This window comes from Octopus bimaculoides, chromosome 1 (genome assembly GCF_001194135.2).
Source record: "Octopus bimaculoides isolate UCB-OBI-ISO-001 chromosome 1, ASM119413v2, whole genome shotgun sequence".
Lineage (NCBI taxonomy): Eukaryota > Metazoa > Mollusca > Cephalopoda > Octopoda > Octopodidae > Octopus > Octopus bimaculoides.
This window is the reverse complement of record NC_068981.1, coordinates 173,027,403-173,036,237: the sequence shown is the minus strand read 5'-3', so window position 1 is coordinate 173,036,237 and position 8,835 is coordinate 173,027,403. Positions and strand designations below refer to the sequence as shown.

The following is an 8,835-nucleotide window of genomic DNA, read 5'->3' as shown; positions in this document are numbered from 1 at the left end:
CTGGGGTCTCGAAGTGAACAGCTCCAAATGTGAGTTCTGGATCCTCAACCACCCGGCTTCTCAACATCAACCAACTATTGATCTTTTTGCAAAGTCCTTCCCTTCCATTGCAGTCCCTCCCCCATCGGCTTGGTGCTCTCTAGGAGCCCCAATCACTGATCTTGCCTTTGAGTCCATCTTCCAGTCGAAGGTGGCTGCCTTTGAACAATTGCTGTAAAACAATTGAAATGTAAAAGATATCTTAGAATTATAATTTCTTTTTAATAAAAAACTGCAATATTAAAGAATGGAGGGGCTGAGGAATCTAGCCTTTTTCTTTCTCACAAAATATGAGGCTCCTTATCTAAAATTGTGATAAATATTGAGAAAAAAGTTAGTAGCAATTGTTAGGGACTTGCAGAGAGAAGGGAGATAATTTAAAGAAATTAGAAATTTAATCTCTCAAAGTAACACCTCAATGGGGAAAAATGTTTGATTTTTACTTGCAAGCAAGAGGCAATTATTGATAAGTTTTGTCTTACTGTTGTCTAATGAAGCCTTCTGGTCAACTGACAGGTATTTTCAAATGGGTCAATAACATGAATTTTGATGATTAAGCTAAAGAGTTTTGTGCTGCTATAAGCAAACAAATGTGGTAATCTTTTGATGTTTAAACTTAAAACAATGAGCAACAAAGCAAAACAAACTGAAAACAAGGTCAATAAATCAGTGAGAGATAAACAAAATAATCATTAATAATTGGCAATGATTAAAATCCAATAAAATGAAACAGGTGTTTTTTCCTGTGAAGCTAAAATTTTATATAAGGGAAATTTAAAACCTGAACTGTCAGTTCTCTGGTTAGTTTTCTACTTTATGTCATGGGCTTCAGCTTCGAATGTGTGTCTTTTTTTCCATTTCAGTTTCTTGATGTGAAGCCAGCTAATTAAAGTATATTAACCCTCAATTTAGTTCATATTTAACAGAAAACAAAACCAAAAAACAAAATCTTATTTTACACAAAATTAGATTTTACAATTATTATTTTTGTTATAATTTCATTACTGATTATTACCAACGTTGCCTACTAGTTATCTTTTTACTTTGATTCCTTGAACTTCTTTTTAGTTTATTTCACATTGTTTTTCACCATTTCATGTGCTCAAAGACCAAAAAATTTTCAAAAAATTCTTAGTGAATTGAAGCCAGACTTCCCTATTTGACAGGATGCAAATTCATTTTGTAAGATTAGTTTTTAATTCCTTGGAAATTATCTTCCCCTTTCTTTGAGAGTTACTAACAATTGTTGCTGGGACTTTTCCTTTTTTCCAGTTCAGAGGGAAATATCAGTCAAGAATTTTTTGACATATAACATTCAGTGTATCTTTTAAATTAAGGATGTTGATGTGACGATGATAAGTTTATTCTGATATATTTATGTGTGTGTGTGAAAGAAAATAAGGATTAAAGAAAACCCTCCCAAAACTGTTCATATTAGAATCAAAGTTTTACTATTTAGCCATTAACATAACATCAAGCCATAATCATCTTTCTGTTGGTCTGAATTTGATGGCTGTTCCTTGCTTCTTCCCTAAACCTGCTTCTCATTCAATCAATGCTATAGTATTCTGCATCTGTTATTCAATTTAGTTTCCCAATTCAGTCACTTTTAAACACTTTTCCTTGGCTGTTTTACTTTCCATTCAACTTAACCTTAATCAGTTATCTGTCTCTATCCTCAGCTAAGATGATGTGAGGGCTATGATCACGTCTCTTTTTTGTCTGATGGAGTATAAGTCTTAGATTGTGTAACTGAATGTAAGAATTGTATTTTATTTAGTGAATTCTAAAGTAAGAAAAATTGCAAAATATTTTTACTTTTAGCTTGAAAAGATTAATCTTTGAAATTCTGTCTATATTGATGAAAAGCAGGTTTTAATGTTTGAATATAGTAATTTTAGCATTTTATTTTGGCAAGGTGGGCCTCAAAGTATTATCTAGTCAAATTATAACAGTAGCAGACTGCAGGGGGTGGCAATTTTATGTATAATTCTGTGCCACAGAATTATAGAACAGTGTTTAATGATATCTGATGAGCTTATCTTATACTGTCTGTCTGTTCCTTCTACCTCTCTCTTCCTTTACCCCCTCTCTCTCTCTCCCTTCATCTCCCCCTCTCTGTTTTGCAACTTTGTGGTACTGTGTTAGATTCCATTCTGCACAATAGTCAAGTGCCTCCTGTAGATTTGGGTTGATGGGAATTTGGTTGGCAAAAACTGTAAGGGAGCTTGTCGTATGTGTGTGTGTGTTTGTTTACCTCCTTAAACCAATGTCGTGTTTATTTTGTGCTGTTTATGTCTTGTAACTTAATAGTTTGCTAGAGATTGAAAATATAAGTACCAGTGTGGAATATGTCCTGTTATGTTGGACTAATCATTGAAGGCACAGTGCCTGTGCATGGCAACAGTATAACAGGCATCTATCTACCTACCTATCTATCTATCTACCTACCTATCTATCTACCTATCCACACATCATGAAAAAATTACCTCTTCATTGGACTAAACTTTCTAGGTCATCACACATATTTACTATGTCAATTGCTTATCTACTTCTAACCTACAGTGTTTGCTTAGAAACTCTTCCATTTCTTGTCAGGTGTTCATAATACCAGTCTAAACTTAAGTAAATATTGTGAAATTTGAGCTTGAGTTGAATTTGATATATCACATTGAAATGTGTATTTTTATCTTGCTAATTTTGAAATATCTAAATTGTTATATATTTTTCTTTTGTTGCTCTTCCATTGAATTTTCTTCCACCTATAACTATTCTCATTTTTCGTTATACTTCCCTCTCATCCCTTATTTTTTGGTTAATGTTTTTTCTTTTACTACCATTGTTGCATAGCTGTGTGGTTAACAAGCTCACTTGGCAGCCATGTGGTTTTGGGTTCAGAGCCACTGTACTGTACCTTGGGCAAGCATCTGCTATAGCTCCAGGCCTTGTGAGTGAATTTCATAGGTGGAAACCGTGTGGAAGCCCATCATATGTGTACACACACACACACACACACACACACACACACACACACACACACACACACGTACGTGTGAGTGTGTCTTTCTTTGCCTCCTCCCCCAGTTGATAACTATTTATGAACTGGGGGTGAGGGGCAGATGTCCTGTAATTTAGTGGTTCAGCAAGAAAGACTGACAGAAGTACCAGATTATAAAAAATAAGTACCAGGGTATATTTGTTTGGTTAAAACCCTTCACAGTAGTGCCCCAGTATGGCAGCAGTCCAGTGACTGAAACAAGTAGAAGGTAAAAAGGTATATTTCACATAAAATTTGTGGCATGAATATAGATAATTTATTACAGTCTTAAACACAGTTTAAGTGATCTCATAAATTAGATTGTTTGCCTTCATGCTTTGAATACTAAACCTCTTGAAAAGTAAAATAATCCACCTTAGAAACGATCTTAACTTTTTAACTGCTAAACTAAATTTCATGGTCATTTTAGTAATGATGTTAAATATCTACCAAAAATTGAATTGGTATTTTCTGCAGGTTATATTGCTTCAATAAACTTAATGTGTCTCAACAAAAAAAAAATAGTTTCAAACATGATATTCCTCAACAATAAAACTGCATTTTGCAGTTAAGAGTAATGGAATTTTGAGTGGATTTATTAGATTCCACTGTAATAGGTTAACTGACAAAGCATTTAAGATTTATATTTTATTCTTAAACACTGATCTGATAGCATCAGTGTTTGAGGGTGAAATTTAATTTTGTCTTTTAACTTAGCATTGTTTGTGGCTTATTTTCGTCTATAACTACAATTGAATTTTTCTTTATTCAATGTTGTTCATGTAAATTCCATTCTCTACTAATGTTTCTATACATTTGGCCTACATGCGTTTTCTTAACAAGTCTGTTACTCTAATGGGTTTTCCTAATATAATTGAAATGTTTCTTTTCATACTATCATGTACGTCCTTTGTTATTTAAGTCAACATATTATACAGTTTTCCCACTATCTAGTTGTCATAGCAAGCTGTTTAGGAAGGTGCCTCAATTACTTTTATAATCTTTGGAGAGAGTCAGGCCAACATTCAGGTTGTATTTTAAGCATTTCTGTTTTCTTTTTAATTCAGAAAATGTATTTCCAATATAGATTTATAATTTTTCTATTTTCCTTTCTCTAACTTTTTAAGATTTCAATTTTGTTTGCTTATTTCAAACAATAGGGTCATTGCATAAATAATGCAGTTTTTTTATACTTCTTTTATTTTTCAGAATTAAGATAAACAAAGTTCTTTTCTAATCTAAAATATACTCTCTTTCATTTTCTATAATGCTCTTCCATCTATCTGGTAGACTTACAAGGCCCCTCTTTCAAAATTCACTTTTTTGTGATGAAAAATACTCCTCGAGTACTGTTCTGACCTTGTTTACAAAATTCATATTTTTTCTGTCCAAATGATTTTGAAGACTGCGGAATAAATGATAATCAGATGGGGCAATGACTGGCGAATATGGTGGGCAGGGCATCGTTTCCCATTCAAACTGCTCCAGCCTTTGGAATGTTGTCCTTGCTGTATGTGGCTGAGCATTATCCTAATGGAAGAACACCTTTCGTTTTGAAACCAAAGCTGGTCATTTTTCTTCTAGCACTGAGTTAAGTCGCTCAAGCCGCTTGCAGTAGATTTCATTTGTTATTGTTTGGTTCGGGTTTAAAAGTTCAACATGGACTAAACCTTTCATATCCCACCAAACAGATAACAACACCTTATGTAGGTGAAAACCTTCTTTCATCTGGGGTGCTGGTGTTTCTCTTTTCCCTGCCTACTGTCTTCAGTGCTTGATATTTTTATACAGAGCCCATTTCTCATCATCAGTCACTACTTGGTAAAAAAAAAGTTATTTCATAAGACGTGACAGCAAAGAAGAGCACATGTTCACTCTCTGCACGTGATTATAGACTCAGAGGAACCCATTGACCCAATTTGCTGACTTTTCTGATGTTATGCAGGTGTTGATGAATGGTTGAATGACCAAATCCAAGCTTCTCTGCTAGTTCCTCAACAGTTATGATGGGATTTTGTTCCACTAGGGTTTGCAGGATGTCCTTGTCGAGCTTTACAGATCTTCTAGGACTAGGCTTGTCTTCTGGGCTGTAGTTTTCGGCTTGGAATTTCTGGAACTGCCATTGACACTGGTTTACACATATTGTCTGATCCCCGTATACTGCATTAATGTTCCTTGCATTTTCTGTTGTGTTTTTACTTTTATTGAACTCAAAGCAAAATATGCTCCTTTGTCACTTCCATTATGGCTTTCAAAAATAATTGTTAAAATCGAACTGCACTGTTAAAAACTTGTGCTAGAAATAAGAACAAGGTAAAATTACTACCTGCAAGTTGATGCCGGTAGTTTATCCCGTCCCCCTCCGACTTTTAGTTCATGCTATTAAAAAAAAACTGCATTATTTATGGACTGACCCAATACACTGAGCTGTTTGAATTTGGAAAATTCCCAGTTTTAATTTCATGGATTTATTTTAATTTTCAAAACATCGCCCAATATTACTTGCCCAAACTTGTGCACGCAGATACAGATGTATGGTTAACTCTGACTGATGGAGTGAACCCTACTCCCCATATCTAGATAATGTGGTTCTAGAGACTGTGGATCTTAAAAACAAAATAATAAGTCCCAAATGATTAATATGATGGAGCATTCTTTATCATAAGTGCTCTGCTAGTTGCTCTGAGGTTAAGCAACGTCTGATAGCATTAAAAATAAACATTTCTTTTATATTGCAATTTGTGCATATAAACTGTGATTCAATATTATTGTGAATTTTAAATGTTACATAAAAGCTGTATACAGGTTTTTTATTACTCTTCATACTATCTTTGTCATTTGTATGAAATTAAGACTCTATAAATTTTCTAAGAGGAAAAAAAAAAAAAAAGAATGCAATAACAAATCTAAGGAAAATAGGTGCTGTATTTTAAATTTATTCTGGTATATTTAACTGTTTTCTTACCAACCTGCTGGACAGGTTCACTCTCTTCCTATCATATTAACTTTCAGATCACTTTTAAAGTGATCTCAATTAAAATCTTTCATCAAAATTTTATGCTAATTTGTTATAAACATCCCCAGGCAATTGTCAAGTCTACTGTGCTTTAAGATGGTATAGTATATATCATCACCATTTCAACACTTTCAAAATGGTTGACATAAATTTACACACGCAATGTGCATGCTTTAAATTGGTCAACATAACTATATACTGCCTGACTTTACAACCTGTCGCCTGAGTTAGTACCGGTCCACCTGCCAACTGATAGGCTGGTTATATGTTACAGATCTTTTTGTTTGGCTGCCAGCAGTTTAAAAATTAAAGTTTATCAAAAATTTTAAAATTTGGTACATTAATGTAGTTTTCCAAGCTGAATTGCTGGGGTTATTTCACCTTTTCCACAAAAATGTTTTTAAAAGGTTATAGAGGTTTAAAGTTTGATAATTTTCATCCCGTCAGGAAACAGGACTTGGAAGGTGTCATTTTGTGCATGACTGCACATTTTGTCAATATCCTGAAAATAGCACTTGTGCTTTTATAAGAAACCATAAACAAATGAATTACGCATGACATATAACCCCTCATAACTTTTTTATTATTTGGAATTTTCAGAAAATTTGTGCTAACAAATACCCCAGCCTCTCCCTGGAACCACTTCCTTATAAAATCCCTTCCTACTCTATAATTCCACTAATAAATACTTTCTGTGCTTCCTGTTACATACCCTCCTCCTCCGAGCTACATCTCTGGACTTTCACATCTTATCTTTAACACCCTCTCATATCTGCTATCTTTCTCAACATACTGTATCTCCCACCAGAAGCTCCTTTCATCCTCTACTCTCTAAAGCCACCTCTAGAGACTTCTGACCTCTCTCTCCTTCCACCTTGTACATTTCCCTATTTCCTGATCTATCTACAGGTTTATACCGCTGCTCTTCATCCTTCCTGTCATCTTCTACCAGAGCTATTCCTATATCTTCCACCCCCTCCCATACTGATATTTAGCATCAACTACACCCCCACCTTTATTTATCATTCTCTGCATTTACTGCTACCTCTATCTCTAATCATCAGTCACTATCCTTTCATGGTCTTATGAACTTACCCACTCACCTTTCTCAATCCTCTGTCCATATTCTCGCTTATACTCACAATCTTATATCTTGAGTGTTTGCTCTAACACTCCTCATCACCACCATCTTTGACTTTCTTTCAGCTCTTCTCACCCACCGTTTTATATAATGCAGGGTAGCTCCCCTATATCTCAACATTTATGTTTGTCCCTTTATAACAGCTGACATAAATCCACCTCCCCTCTCTTCCCATTTAGTTATGATCTCACTACTGCCAGTGGTATGAAAAAGTGCCTGGTACATTAAAAAGAACATTCAACTGCTGAAACCATGTTGAAGCTGACACTGGAGCACATTGTGGCCCTGTGCCAGCATGGACAAATGAATGTTAAAAGATGTTGATATATATAAATGTGCATATGCAGATATATATGCATATAGGGGAGCACACTTATGTACATGTATCTGCATATTTTGCATATAAGTATATGTACATGTATCTGCATATATGTGCATATGTGCACATTTGACATATGTTCATATGTCTGCCATTCTTGTGACAATGTCAAATAGCATTGGGGGGTCCTTGCTGTCTTGCCTTCTGTCATGGACAGAAAGTTCTCATCAGTTGGTGTTATATGTATAATACCAGAGCTTTCTACCTTCCAGTATAACATGCATTTGGGTGCTGGTGTCCACAGTGCTTGTGCTATTGGTACTAGATGCAATTATACTTTTTTCTGTTCATCCTGGCTTCCATATAATCCATGGCTGAGATCATTGACTTGTTACTAGAAGCAAGAGTAGTAGTGGTGGTGGCAGTATTATCGAAGGTGCTGCTACTGCTGTTGTTGCTTCAACTACCATCAATGGTGGTAGTAGTAACTGGGCAATTATCATTTAAGTCTTTCCATTTTGAACTTTGAACACACAAGTACAAAGGAGTGGCTCTCTGCCTCTTTCTGCATATTTTCTCTTGTCATCCATTTTTCATCATCACATGATGCTATTTGCAAAACTATTGTTTCAAAAGTGTTGGTAAACAGTCTTTCTTTTAAATTATTTCGGCCTCATATTAGGTTGGCAAAATGTCCTCTCTGTTCATAATAACATCAATTTCAAAATATTACTTCAATTATTAAAATTAGATTAAAAAAAGAGAGATGAAAGCAAAGTTGATTTTAGTGGGATTTGAACCATAAAAATCCATAACAAACATTGCAAGACATTTTAGCTTATGCTGGAACAATTCAGCCAATAGTAATGGTAATAAAAGGGATGATGTTTAGAAATAATTTTTGTGAAACAAATCCCTTTAACAATTTTTCTTCTTGTTTTACTAATATGTCTGATGAAAAGGCAAGAATATCACAACCTTCTTTTTTCAGGAACTTAAAATATAAGAATTTATTTTTTCACCTAATTTTAATAATTTGAACTAATATGCAGGCATGGCTATGTGGTAAGAAGCTTGCTTCCCAACCAAATGGTTCTGGGTCCAGTCTCACCGTGTGAGACTTTGAGCAAGTGTCTTCTATAGCCTCAGGCCAACCAAAGCCTTGTGAGTGGATTTGATAGATAGAAATTGAAAGAAGCCTGTCGTGTGTGTGTGTGTGTGTGTGTGTGTGTGTGTGTGTATGTGTCTTTGTGTCTGTGTTTGTCCCTGCCACCATTGCTAGA

At 34.8% G+C, this 8,835-nt stretch overlaps 1 protein-coding gene across 2 annotated transcripts in view; it reads left to right on the top strand.

Annotated features, from left to right (window-relative positions):
- The window catches only part of LOC106872779 (V-type proton ATPase 116 kDa subunit a 1), a 42,272-nt gene that overhangs the window by 2,411 nt on the left and 31,026 nt on the right, over positions 1 to 8,835 (top strand). Inside the window, exon 1 of one of the 2 annotated variants that reach the window (XM_052972694.1) lies at positions 3,999 to 4,105. The exons of the other annotated variant lie outside the window; for it this stretch is intronic. The gene's annotated coding sequence lies outside the window, so the exon portion shown is untranslated. Of the gene's footprint in view, positions 1 to 3,998; positions 4,106 to 8,835 lie in introns of those variants that run through there. 2 annotated transcript variants of the gene reach the window in all.